The sequence below is a fragment of the Ochotona princeps genome, chromosome 12, assembly GCF_030435755.1.
Source record: "Ochotona princeps isolate mOchPri1 chromosome 12, mOchPri1.hap1, whole genome shotgun sequence".
In the NCBI taxonomy this organism is placed as follows: domain Eukaryota; kingdom Metazoa; phylum Chordata; class Mammalia; order Lagomorpha; family Ochotonidae; genus Ochotona; species Ochotona princeps.
The window spans coordinates 63,558,346-63,573,332 of record NC_080843.1 but is presented as its reverse complement, the minus strand read 5'-3'; the positions used below and the strand labels follow the sequence as shown (position 1 = coordinate 63,573,332).

At 42.2% G+C, this 14,987-nt stretch overlaps 1 pseudogene; it reads right to left on the bottom strand.

Moving 5' to 3' along the window:
- Positions 1-12,928: 12,928 nt before the first annotated feature.
- LOC101535329 (glia maturation factor beta-like) lies at positions 12,929-13,380 on the bottom strand (annotated as a pseudogene).
- Between the last annotated feature and the right edge of the window lie 1,607 nt (positions 13,381-14,987).

Below are 14,987 nucleotides of genomic sequence, written 5' to 3'. Positions count from 1 at the left end.
CATAATAAAAATGGGGTGCAGCCGGTTGATGGCTAACACCCACTTGTCAGGTTAGTTGACAGCACACAGCATGGAAACGAAGTTTCCACATCCCACCCTTCCTACCTCCTCTGGTACCATTCAAGTTAATTGAATGTGTGAAACCGGTTCCGGAGGCACCTTGGGTGTGCCCCACTCCTCCTGCCTCCTACAAAGCTCAAGTTAAATTCAAGTTCTGGAGGCTCTGGGCACCTGGCGTCTCCTACCTTCTAATGTGCTAGGTTAAATTAGTTAACTACAGGAAAACTTTGAACTCCAGCAGCTCTATTCCTGCATCCTGCATTTATTTGTTGAATGCATGGAAACTGTTTTGTATAGCTGACAATCTGATTGGAGGACAAGAGCTTAAAAACCCCTGACTTACACAACATGGTGCAGTGGTTCCTGGAGTGTAACAGGAGCTGCTGTCATCAAGCTTGGGCAATAAAGGCTCCTCCTAACATCCTACACTTGGATCTGGTGTGATTTCTCTTGCACTCTGCAACAACCTCTTCTCAATGAAGGAAAAAGCCTAGAACCAGATGGCTTCACTGTTGAATTCCACCAAATCTCTCTCGCACTCTACAAAAATGACATTAAGAAACTGAAGAATATAAATTATATGATTTTAAATTATTTCAATAGATGCAGAGGAAGCATTTGATAAAATACACCAACTTTCTATTATATCAAAAAATTAAGAAAATTTGATGTAGAAGGAACATAACACAATAAAGGCAATGTATAACAAAGCCACAACCAGTATAACATTGAATGGGGGAAATGTTGGAAACATTTTCACTGAGATATGGAACCAGAGAAGAGTGCCCATTCTCACCATTACTATCCAATATAGTTTTGGAAGTTTTATCTAGAGCCATTAGATAAGAAAAATAAGAAATCAAAGAGATAAAACCGGGAAAGAAAGAAATCAAATTATCTCAGTTCGTAGATGATATGATCCTGTACATAAGAGAATCATAAGATTCCACTAAGAGATTATTGAGACACATGAAAGTGTTTAGAAGAGTTGCAGCATATAACATCAGCACATAAAGATCAACAGACTTTGCAAATGCAAACAGTGGCATGGCTCACAAGAAACTTATAAAATCAGTACCATTCACAATAGACATAATTTAAGTATCTTGTAATAAATTTAACCAGGGGTATGAAAGGTGTCTACAATGAACATCACAAGCTATAAAAGAAAAAAAATTAAAGAAGATACACAGAAAGTGGAGAAGTCTTCCATGTTCATTGCTTAAACAAACTAATATAATACAATGTTCATTGTCCATACTGCCCACAGCAATGTACATATTCAGTGTAATCCCAACTGAAAAAATGGCTCTAAAATTCATAGGAAATGAAAGAGAATTGAATAGCTAAAGTAATTCTAAAAAACAAAAGTTGGATGCACAGCAACATCTTATTTCAGGATATATTACAGGGCAGATGCTATCAAAACAGCTGTGCCACAAAAATAGACATGTCTAACAATGGAAAATATTAGACAGCCCATGTATATGCAGTTACCAACTTTGACTAGCTAGAATTACTCTCTGGAGAAAGCACCATCTCTTCAACAAATGGTGCTGGGAGCAGTGGATCTTTGCATGCAGAAGTCCCCAATTTACACCCTACACAAAACTCAACTAACAATAAATTAAGGATCTAAATCTAAGACCTGAAACCATCAGATAACTACAGAAAAACATAAGGAATGCTGGCACAGACAAAGACTTTTTGGATATGACCCCAGAAACACAGATTACAAAAGTAAAAATAGAAAAATAGAAAGCTAAGAAGATTCTACACAGCAAAAGGAAACATATTTAGAAAAGTGAAGAGGCAACAGACAGAATGGGAGAAAATATTTACAAACCATATTTTGATACAGGATTAATATCCAGAATCTATAGAAAACTCAAGAAATTCAACAACCGTAAAACAAGCAATCCAGTCAAGAAATAGGTTAAGGCATTTTTCAAAGAATGAAATACAAATGGCCAACTGAAACATAAAAAAATTGCTCAGAATCCCTACCTAGCAGGAAAACGCAAATGAAAACTACAAGGAGATCTCACCTCACCCTAGTTAGAATGACTACCAACCAAAAATGAAATTGAAAATGAAAACAAATCCACTGTTGTTGGGAATTTAAACTTACATAACCATTATGGAGGACAGTATTGAGATTACTCAGAAATTTAAAAATAGATTTATTGTATGATCTAGCTATTCCATTCCTGAAAATTTACCCAAAGGAATTGAAAGCAGAATATGAAAGCATTAATTTTATGCCCCACCCTTCATGTTTATAGTAGCACAATGCACAATAGTTAAGATATGGGGTCAATTCAGGTGTCCATCAGCAGATGACTGGATAAATGAATTGTGTATATAAACACTCTGTAATATCATTTAGTTGAAAAAAAAAGGATGAAATTCTGTCTTTTGCAACAAAATGGCCGTGACTAGAAATAATTATACTGAGTGAAATAAGACAGACCCCAAGGCACTATTTTCTTGTTTTTCTTGATTTATGGAAATTAATACACGAGGTACAAAAAACATGATGTATATGAGCAAAATTGATGCTGTGAAATTTGGTGTTTATAGTCCTTTTGTAGTCTCTTGAGGGACAGTGGGTTTCCTTTGTACTACTTGTTGAATTCTTCACTTAGTGGAGGATTAATGAAAATCAGAAATATGGTACTAGAAAATTTTAAAGAAAAATAATAAAGGAAAAAATAATAAAAGAAGGAGGTGGGAGTGCTGGAGGGAGGGAGAAAGAATTGGGTGGGAAATATCATTATGTTCTTAAAGCTGAATATATGAAGTACACAAAATTTGTTCTCTTTGTATAAGTAAAAAAGTTTTAAAAAGTTAAAGTGATAATTTCAGGGGTCAACATGATGACTGAATGGTTAAATGCTAACTTTGCAAACACTGGAATCCCATAGGGGCTCTGGTTCGTGCCCTGGCTGCTTCACTTTCCATCCAGCTTTCTGCTTATGGCCTGGGAAAGTAGTAGAGGATGGCCCAAAGCTTGGGACCCAGAACCCACGTGAGAAACTCAGAAGAAGCTTCAGGTTCCTGGCATTGGATCCATTCAGCCCTAGCTGTTGTGGCCATATGGGGGAATGAACCAGGAATAAAATATCTTTCTGTCTCTCCTTCTCTCCATAAACATGACCTTCCTTTCCAATAAAAATAAATAGAAAATCTTTCCAAAGAAAGTCAAAATTTCAAGTAAAAAAAGAAAAAGAAATAACATGGCCTACCTGGTTCACTCTACACACCACAGCAAGTTTTTGTAAAGCACTTTCTTTTTGTATGAGATGTTTGTGAGGTGTGTGTGTGTGTGTGTGTGTGTGTGTGTGTGTGTGTGGTATATGCTAAAAATTCCCTCTTTAATATGAAATAATTATGAAAAAAGTGGTGTGTTTGCTTGAACAAATTTATGTAGCAATGCAAAGGCTTGTTAAAAACTTTTTTTGAAGGATTTAGCTTTGGTATACAGGTTAGGATGCAACTTGAGATACCCACATTCCATATTGCATTGCCTGGATTAGGGTCCACAACCCACTTCTTTTGTTTTAAATTTTTATTGATTACATTGCGTTATGTGACATAGTTTTATAGGCACTGGGATTCCCCACACCCCTCCCCAAACTCCCCCCCATGGTGGATTCCTCCACCTTGTTGCATTACCACAGTTCAAATTCAGTTGAGATTCTTTCATTGCAAGCATCTACCAAGCATAAAGTCCAGCATCTTATTGTCCAGGTAAGTTCAACAGTTTCTTGGGGAGACCATCTCAGGTCTGAAGGTAGAGCTGTCAGGGTGTCATCCCGTTCAATTAAAAGCCCCTACATAACATCAGTAACAATTTATAATGTTATGGAATTAGTTGACATGGTATTGAGTAACCAATATGTTTTGTTTTGTTTTTAATTTATTTATTATTTTTAATTCATTAATTACACTGTATTATGTAACACAGTTTCATAGGTACTTGGATTCTCCCCACCCCTCCCCATACCCTCCCACCATGGTAGATTCCTCCACTTTGTTGCATAACCACAGTTCAAGTTCAGTTGAGATTCCCCCATTGCAAGCATATACCAAACATAGAGTCCATCATCTTATTGTCCTCAAGTTCAACGGCTTCTTAGGTATACCCACTCTGGTCTGAAGACTGAGCCAGCAGAGTATCATCCCAATCAATTAAAAGCTCCAACATACCATCAGCAAAAATTTACATCATTATGGAATTAATTGACATAGCAATGAGTAACCAATATGGTAAAAGTATATGCGAGTTCTTAACCACCTTCTGTGACCATCTCATTGACATTTCAATTTTAGTTTATACACAACATATAACAAACCTAACATAACATGTTATACATAACATCGTGTCATCTTAAATTAAGGCAAACATGTGGTATTTAACCTTTTGGGATTGGCTCATTTACCTTAGCATTATGGTTTCCAATTTGGCCCATTTGGCCACAAAGAACTGCATTTTGTTTTTTTTAATAGCTGAGTAGTATTCCATGGAGTAGATGAACCATAGCTTTCTTATCCACTCCTCTGCTGATGGGCATTTTGGCTGCTTCCATGTTTTTGCAATTACTGATTGTGCTGCTATGAACATAGGAGTGCATGTTGGTTTCTCATAAAACAAGTGTTCTGGATATATTCCTAGGAGTGCTATTGCTGGATCATACGGTATGTTGAATTTGAGTTGTTTGAATATTCTCCATACTGATTTCCATAGAGGCTGTACCAGCCTGCAGCCCCACCAGCAGTGGAGTAGAGTAACCAATATGTTAAAAGAGAAAAAAAACAGAATGTAAGTTTTGAACCACATCCTGTGACTTCTTCATTGACATTTCAATTATTAGTTTATATACAACTGGGTGCTATACACCTTAAAATGGCTATAGATTACTATTCAGCTGTCTCATGTCTATTTTAATTTTAGTATTTAGCAGTTTATAGCGTTGAAGCATGATTTTGCTGAATCTGGCTGTTTTTTGGGTAGTCTAACTCTATGACTCTAACAAGACATATGTCAACAGTTTAGGTGAACAGTTTTAGGAGGGGTGTGCAGAGAAATCTTCAATACCCCAGTGAGGAGTAACTAATCTTTGTGTCCCACCCAGTGAGTTATAAGCGCATCCCCGCTGGCCGTTTCCTGTCTGATTCTAAGCTTTCCTTGTTGTTCTCTGTCTACCTATTCTAGTTTTTTTGTTTATTTGCTTGTTTTTTGTTTGTTTTGAGGGGTTTCTGGAGCGATCCTGATGGTCATTGCCAGAGAGGGTGGGGACCCAAAGTCGGAACCAGGCAAGGACCAGAGAAAGCTCCTCTCCTTAGTCCCAAAGGAAGTTTATTGTTCTTCTGCTTCTGCGGACTGCTCAGTGCTCCTGGTTGTCGTTCCGATGATCTTGGAGCCTGCAAGGCAGGATTTGGGCTTCTTCCATCCCTTGTGGTAGATCAAAATGGGGATGGGTGACCTCAGAGTTCTCGACCTCCGAAGGCACTCCAGTTCCCAGTGGTCTCCTTGGCAGTTGAGATGTAGTCCTCGGTGCTCGTACTGATAGTCCTTGGTGAGGATCTGGAAGTCTTCAGGGTACAACCCACTTCTAATCCAGCTTTCTGCCAATGTGCGCCCTGGGAGGCAGAAGGGACTAACCAAGCACTTGGGTTCTTGCCATTTCTGTGGGAGAACAGGTAGAGTTGCTGGCTCTTGGTTCCTGGACTCAGCCTGGCCCAGCCCTGGCTGCTGTGGACATTTGGAGAGTGAACCATTAGATACTATGTCTGTCTCTGTCTCTCTGTTCTGCTTTTTGAATAAAAATAAGCAAATAAGTTGACAAAACATTTTTGTAAGTTTCTGGTAAGAGGGAACAAAATCATAAATTGATGTGTGTGTAAAATTTGCTCGAAATCCATGAAAACTTTTTCCATAATATTCATTTCCATATCTTTAGACCCTTAATTCTTTAAAACATATTTTTTTTGTTGCAAAGTCAGACATATACAAATATATATATATATATACATGGAGAGAGAGAGAGAGAGAGAAGGACAGACAGAGAGGAAGATCTTGCATCTAATGATTCACTTCCCAAGGGACTGCAATGGCTGGAGCTGTGCCAATCCAAAGTCAGGAGCCCAGAGCCTCTTCCAGGTCTCCCACAGGGGTGCAGAATTCCAAGGCTTTGGGCCATCCTCGACTGCTTTCCCAGGCCACAAGCAGGGAGCTGGATGGGAAGTGGAGCTGCCGGGATTAGAACCGGGACCCATTTGGGATCTCGGCACATTTAAGGTGAGGACTTTAGCCACTAGGCCACCGCGCCGGGCCCTACACCCTGAATTCTTAGCTCCACATTTTGCATTTAAGGTTTACACTCACTAGCGTTTGCTCTGATTGTGTAAGAGTGGTGGTATCTAGAAATGTGAATAAATCTCATCATGAACAACAACAGTGAAAAAAGAGGCAGAACTGGTATTTCCAAACTTTTATTTTGCTAAATAAATTCATGTGGTGAGCACACCATTAGCTATTTTCAATTGATTATTTCATAGTAGAGAGAATATTTTTAGTATGTGTGCACAGACACACACATACACACATCCCATACAAAAGAGGGTACTTTTGTGAAACGAATTGCAATGTAGTGTGGTTTTTCTTTTGTCTCAACCTGATGGAATTGGCCATGGCTCAGCCTAACTAGGGAAATGGGGCTGGTAAAACATGGGTTAATGTGATATTTACCAAAGGCACTCATAGAAGAGAGTCCATATTTAAGGTTGAATCAATAGAGAAAATGTATACATAAAATATCAAATTCTAAGCAGGTTTCTCTTAGGAATTCATGAACTGTCATTGGATCCTCTAGCTAATAAAAAACATTCATTTATTATCCAGTGTATACAAGAACTCACACTGTCGGATCAATGCCTTTGGGAATCATATAAAATGCAGGCAGGCCATGGACAACATTTTGAAATAGCATCAGCTGGATTGAAAAATCCAGGCAATGACCTCCAAGAAGTCTTGCAAAGTTACAGAAATTTTTTTTTTTGCAAATTTGATTCAATGTCCCACTTTTGGCTTTTTAACGCTCAAAACCTTCATTCCTGTCAGTCATGATGATTCCTGTTCAAGAAGATTCACCGGGCCTGGCGGTGTGGCCTAGCGGCTAAAGTCCTCGCCTTGAACGCCCCAGCATCCCATATGGGCGCCGGTTCTAATTCCGGCAGCTCCACTTCCCATCCAGCTCCCTGCTTGTGGCCTGGGAAAGCAGTTGAGGACGGCCCAATGCATTGGGACCCTGCACCCGTGTGGAAGACCAGGAAGAGGTTCCTGGTTCCCGGCATCGGATGGGCACAGCACTGGCCATTGCAGCTCACTTGGGGAGTGAATCATTGGATGCAAGATCTTCCTCTCTATCTCTCCTCCTCTCTGTATATCTGACTTTGTAATAAAAATAAATAAATCTGACTTTGGGAGCTGGACTAATCTAGCTCCGTTCTGCCGCCATGGAGGCAGGACAAGTCAGGGCGGATTCCAGTCTTGGGGCTAGGGACAGACTGAACCACTCCGCAGGGTGGCAGCTGCGGGGAGGCGTCTCTGCTAAGCGGGATCCGGCTAGGGGCTCAAGCCAAAACCACCCCGCAAGGAGGTGGATGAGTCCTTTGTTTCGAGCGGCCAGTGCACCAATTGGTGCCAGGCTCTGCCTGCTGGCCACCCAGCGGCGAGCTCTAGGGCTTTTATGATTTGTAATTGCTGCTCAGGGACACTCATGAATTAGACCAACTTTAGTATAGGTGAAACATGAATTCCTGGCGATTGCCAGTGATAGGGACATGTAACTTTGCGCTTGCACCTGCTGGTCTACTTTAGTCGGGGATGCTGGGCCACGGTATCTGGGGCAGGGGCCTAGACAGGAGAGGTCCTGAGATAAGCTGAGTCAGAGCAGCCACTGTCGGGTGCATGATCTGCAGCTAGGAGCAGGCCAAGTTGGAGAGCTGCGGGGACACCCTAACTTGGTTGAGGTTCCCACCAAGGGGCACATGTGCTGGAATGGGGGCTGCGTTCTAGCTAGGAAACAGTTGTAGTCTCCCATGGCAGTAGTGTGGCTGGGATTGGATGCACCAGGCCGGGCCAGACTCCAACACCATCTGGTGTCCTGGGGAACCGGGGTAGATGTGGGACTGGCTAGACTAGGTCCCAATCCCCTACTGAACCATGTGTGAGCTGTACATGGGTATGGACGAACCATGGCTGGGCTGAAACATCCAACAACAACAACAACCAGAATGTGGTGAAAGCCAGCCAAGAAAAGCCACTGTTCCTGCCAGGACATGAGGTGATCTGAGAAAGGCTGGCTCATGGACCCCCTGTTATGCGCAAAATATGCGCATAACAGGGGGTTATGCGCAAGAAATACGAGAAATACGATAGGAAACAGTCCAGAATAGGCCATGGAAAGTTTCCCACTGGCATACATTTGGCATGGGTCAGGGGCGGACCAGGCTGAATCAGTTCATGTCATCCACTGGCAAACCCGAATACCAGAGGGTCAGGCCAGGTTTGGTTGTGACAAAACCAGTGCACAATATGGAATGCCAGGGTGAGATTGTCTGTACTGGACTTGAATGCAGCACCCAACCAAAACACGTAAGAACCAGGAAGGGAGAGGGCAGAGCCAGCGGGGGGATTGAAGGGCTGGTCCCCTCGCTGGACAGCTACTCCCACTGGATAGCGTGGGCTGGAATGGGGACAGACCAGACTGGGCAGGGCTGCAACACCTGAGCGCCACATGTGGACTAGATCAGGGAAAAGCCAGGCTGGGCTGATTATTCCTGCTGGTACAAGCATAAATGGGAGTGGGTGAAGGCTGTTTGGGCTTAGCCACAGACAGCTGGCAGTAGCTGGCACTGGGGGCTAATTCTGTCAAGTTAAACCACAGAATCACCCAAAGAATGCATAAACCGGGACTGAGAGAGCCCTGGGAGGGAAGTGGTGGGTTCCCCCCCTCTTGGGTCACTACTCCCGCGGGAGGGCATGAAAACTAGGATGGGGACTGGGGTGGCTAGATGGAGAGGCACTCAGCAACATCCGTGAGGGCTGGATAGTTGAGTTGGTTGGAGGGAACTAAGCTTCAATGCCCATTGATAGGTACGGGAGCCAAATGGGAAGTGGGACAGAATGGACTAGTCTATACATACTGGCAAGCCAGGGTAGGGGGCGGGCCTGGTGGGGGTTATTTTGCGTCGCCTCGACTGGGCTGCAGCTCCCACTGGTTGATGAAAGGGTCGAATACGTGCTGGGCAGAACCAGGCTAGACTGCAACACCCATTGGTTCTAGTGAAAGTCAGGACTGAGAGCAGAATCAACCCAGCAATTGCAACCACCAGCTGATCATGGCAATGGACTGTGCCGGGCCCGGTGCTTACTAGAACATACAAGAATCTGGTCTGGGAATACTTCAAAGTTTCTTTGGAGATCTCCCCAATTGAACTGCTGGACTCAGAACCCTAGCCAAGAAAAGACAGAGGACAGAGCAAGTCAATCAACCACCTCAGCTATATGTTGGGCAGCGAAATACTGGGCAAATGAAGACTCTATGATGGACTGTGACAATCAATGGATTCTTCAATGACCTCACCAAGCTGGGAGTGGTGAGACTGGCAGCGATCCATAACTGGAGAACTATTAAAACCACTTGAGGGGCCCGGCGGCATGGCCTAGCGGCTAAAGTCCTCGCCTTGAAAGCCCCGGCATCCCATATGGGCGCCGGTTCTAATCCCGGCAGCTCCACTTCCCATCCAGCTCCCTGCTTGTGGCCTGGGAAAGCAGTTGAGGACGGCCCAATGCATTGGGACACTGCACCCGCGTGGGAGACCCGGAAGAGGTTCCAGGTTCCTGGCTTCGGATCGGCGCGCATCGGCCCGTTGCAGCTCACTTGGGGAGTGAATCATCGGACGGAACATCTTCCTCTCTGTCTCTCCTCCTCTGTGTATATCTGGCTGTAATAAAATGAATAAATCTTTAAAAAAAAAAAAACCACTTGAGCAAGTATCTCATAGCATGCCCCACATCCGGGACTTTGGGCGGGTGGGAAACTGGGTGGGGTTTCTCCCTCAATATCCCCCTTTACCTCAGATACATGAAGGAAACAATATGGATGTAAAAGTCTTACCCACTTCCCTATAGCCCCTGAACCTTTATACCGTAATTAACTATGTAAAGAATTAAAAAAAATAATAATAATAAAATAAATTTTTTAAAAAGTAAAAAAAACATATGTATGCATGAAAATGCTTAGTGGAGAGATTAAACAATAAAATAATTCAAGTTGTGGGAAATAAAGGTGATTGTAATAGACAGTCGAAAATAAATAAATAAAATAAAATAAATAAATAAATCTTTAAAAAAAAAAAAGAAGATTCCCCAGGACTCAATGAGGATATTTAGTTTTAGAAACCAGGCAAGAACAGACTTGCACAGGCTGAAGTAAGCAAACGACTCACCTCAGTTTACTGTTTGTGCATGTCATCTGAGGACTCAGCCCACAATCCATGTACCCTGCCCTGGCTCAGAGATGAGAATTAGTTAGCAATTGTGATGACTGTGGTTGTCGTCGTTGCTGGTATATTATTTTCCTGAACACAAGGAGATCCATGGAAATCTTGTTCTTCCAGTGGCCCTGTCCACATTCTTAGGCCCTCTCCTTGGAGTCATTGCTCAGAAAGCATCGAACCTGTCAGGAAGTCCTGTCAACTCTGCTTTATTAACACATCCTGATCCCAGATCTGTCAAGACTTGAAAGCCACTAAGGTGTTTTATGCTACATGAAGGGGTAAGTAAATGGTGACATCCAGCAAATGGAAATGACTCACTATTCAAGAAAAAAAGAGCCATCAGACTACAAAAAGACATGGAGGAAACTGAAATGTATGACACGAAGTGACCGAAGCCAGTCTGAACAGGCTAGAAACTATTCAATCATAAACATATGAATTCTGGAAAAAGGAAAAGCCTGTGAAAATGGATATAGGAGAAAGGTCATGCGTCACCAAAGGTTAGATGGTAGGGAAGGAAAAATTGGTTCTGCAAAGTTTTGAGGGCTGTGAGGTCACTCTGTGTGATACTATAGTGTGTGCTCCCATAATGCCGTTGTGTGTTCGTCCAACCCGTAGAATGCATAACAGCAAGAACAAACTCTGACGTCAGTTGTGGACTGTTTGGATGATTATGATGTTCTGAAGTAAGTTGATCAGCTGCAGTAAATGTACCATCCTGGTGGGGGTGTTGATGATAGAGATGGCGGAATATATGAGGGCAGTGGTACGTGGGAATACTGTACTTTCCTGACATTAGGATATAAGATGTGTTTTATTATAAGATGTGATGTGTTACTAACATTATTCACTATGGCCAACGTTTTAGGACAAGTATTTTTTCTTATGGCACAAAACTAATCACAAATATACCCCAAATCAAAACTGTCAACTGCCATTATTCACTAATGCAAGCAAATAATTGGACTTTTAAAAATATGAAGTTAGTTTTATTACAAATCTTAGATATGCACATTAGAAAATTAGTTTCACTTGAATCCTTTAAAAAAGCAAATTTGGAATACTGGCAGTGAAAAATTCTTACACTAACTTCAAAGCTAACAAATCACAGTATTAACACACTTAAAATCATTAGTGCTCGGGCCCGGCAGCGTGGCCTAGCGGCTAAAGTCCCCACCTTGAACGCCCCGGCATCCCATATGGGCACCGGTTCTAATCCCGGCAGCTCCACTTCCCATCCAGCTCCCTGCTTGTGGCCTGGGAAAGCAGTTGAGGACGGCCCAAAGCCTTGGGACCCTGCACCCACGTGGGAGACCTGGAAGAGGTTCCTGGTTCCCGGCTTTGGATGGGCGCAGCACCGGCCGTTGCAGCTCACTTGGGGAATGAATCATTGGATGCAAGATCTTCCTCTCTGTCTCTCCTCCTCTCTGTATATCCGGCTTTCCAAAAATAATAAATCTTTTTTAAAAAAAATCATTAGTGCTCACAGGTCCTTAGGAGATACTTCATAAAAAAAAAAGAAAGAGTGTTATAAACCTAATCAGGAAAGAAGCCCTTGACTAGCACACCCCACCAGTTGCTAAGCAAGACTTAAGATCTAATTTGCACAAGAAAACCTAATTCTCTCACAAAATCTAACTACCAAATCTTTTTTTTTTAGATATTTGGAATTTTTTTTTATTCATTAATTACATTGTATTATGTGAGACAGTTTCATAGGTACTGTGACCGATGAACACAGTTCCTGGATTTAAGCAAAGAGAAGCAGAAAACCAAAAGAAGTACGGAATTGAGAAAAAATGCCCTTGTAACACAGATTACACTACAGCAAATTACTATTCATGGCTCAAAATTTGGGTCATTCAAATCTTTTACTCCAAATTAACTGGAATAATTTGACAAGTGATAATATACTGTTTCCATTTATCAACTGCTAATTTCCAGTATTTATCAAAAGGAGGCAAGTGTTGTCTACCACAATCTAATACCCACTCTGCAATGGTGTCTGTAAATTGTAACAAATTCTGCACCATAGGTTATAAAAATTAACCACAAGAGTGTCAAAGGTCCCTGGAGGAGAGGAGTCTAACAGTTACCTATATAAGGAAACACTTTACAAAGTTTCATTACTATGAAGATGATTTTCTCTTTTTCAAATTTTGCACAAATGAAGAAATTTTCTTTACTGCAGGAAACATACTGTAAGTAACAGTGCATTTTTAGGCATAAATAAGTATTTATGTCTGGTTCCAGTATGGTCAGGTTAATACATAAATACTTAGAAACATATAAGTTCACATTAGCGGAAAAATCCCAGATTCTCATGTAATCACTCTTCAGTTAGGTCTTCAGTAGTTTTATTTCAAACATCTTTGTGAGTTCAGCTGTTTGGACTAAGCTTGTTCTTACTCCCAGCATACATCATCTGTTGTTCAGGTTTTCATTCAACAGGACAGGAGAAAATAAAGCACAGAGGATGTGAAATTTTTCCATCATCATGCTGATATTTATAACTATACACAATGAAGATTTGAGGTTGTCATTCCTGTAGTTCATCTTTAAATTAATCCGGTGAGATGCCCTCAGGTTCTTCATCCAGTACTGCCGGCCTTGTCAATCTACATCCTTGTCAATCTTCATTATAATGGTGGTGTTGTTTATTTCTTTGTGAAAACGAAACTTTCTTAGCTTTTCCACTGAATTTTCAACAAAGCAACAGACCACCAGACTCACTCGTTTCCTTCTGGTCATTAGCACCCTGTGGTCTCTTCTAGTTCCCTTTAAGAATGGCTCTGGCTGTCACTTTCACTTAAAGGATGTCCTAGGCTGCCTCAAGACTCTTTAAGGAGTCCTTGTTGTCTCACTGACCGTGGACTCTTTTCTCTCGCCCCCAGCACCATCCTGAGTAATGAGTTAAATACTCCATTAACTAGATACTATTCATTCTCAGGTATTTTGTTGTTTCAAGAGAAAATGGACAAAGACAAGCTTTCATGCAATCTAACCAGTGGCTTTTCTATGAAAGAGATACACTAAGATAGAGAAGATGATGGGAGTCAATGATCACCCACAGGCTTAGGAGAAAGACACCTTCATTTTGCACTTGCAGCCTCCAGAGCTATGAGGAATAAATCTTGGTTGTCTGGCCACCCAGATTGTGGGTTCTGGCAGCTCGAACTGACTCGTTACTGCGCACAAGAGCAGGCGGAGAGAATCATGGCTGGAAGTCAAGTTCCTCTCCAGTAAGCTTGAAATTGGTCTAGGGCTCTTGCCAACCCACGTATAAAAGGTGTGTTGAATGCTGTCAGTGCCCTGGGATGTACATACTGACTTCCAGGAATCAGCGCCTGAATTTATCTGGCTGAAGATTTTTCTCTGATCTGGAGTCCACTTTTGCCACCTGCACTGCATACTTGTTCCCCCCAGGGGAGTTGCATACTATGACTTATGGAAATCGGTGTAGAAATACCCCCCAACTTCCTCTCTCCTTTCTGCATCCCCATTTAGGGGACTAATGAGTTGCTATAATGCTTTTTGGCAAGCAGAAGCTTTTGATTTACAGTCTAGCCCTGTCTGAACACCTGGTCTCCAAACACCTGTTCTCCAGTTGATTTCCTTGTGATTTAGCCAAGTTTCTGGTGCATGCTTTTCTCTCTCCCAAGGGGCTCCAGTGCCAGTTCCCCACCATGGGAATGTTTTATTAGGCCTCTGGGCCTGCCTCAACAAAGTCTCACAGGCTTTATCTTACATAACAGACATGAGTGTCTCATGGTTCTAGAAGCAAGAAGTCCAATTTTTTTAAGGGTTTATTTATTTTTATTAGAAAGTCAGATATACAGAGAGAACAGACCGAGAGAAAGATCTTCCATCTGGTGGTTCACTCCTCAAGTAGCCGCAATGGCCGGAGCTGATCCAATCTGAAGATAGGAGCCAGGAGCTTCTTCTGGGTCTCTCGTACGGGTGTAGTGTCCCAAGGCTTTGGGCCATCTTCTGTGGCTTTCCAGGACAGTAGTAAGGAGCTGGATGGGAACTGGCACCCATATGGAATCCCGGTGCATGCAAGGCAAGAATTTACCCACTGAGTCATCATACCAAGCCTTGAAGAAGTCTAACATTAAGGTCCTGGTTTGGTTTGAGGACTGTCTCCCCAGCCTGCAGATAACCACCATTCCCCAGTGTCCTTGCTTGGCTTTACCTGGGTGTCTGAGCACAGAGTAAATACTCTGCTGTCTCTTCCTATTAGGACACTAATCCTGTTGGACAAGGATCCCACCTTTCTGATCTCATTCAACCTTAACTGCCACAGTGGCCCTATCTCTAAATATAGCCGCACTGAGTGTAAGGCTGCTGCATGAATT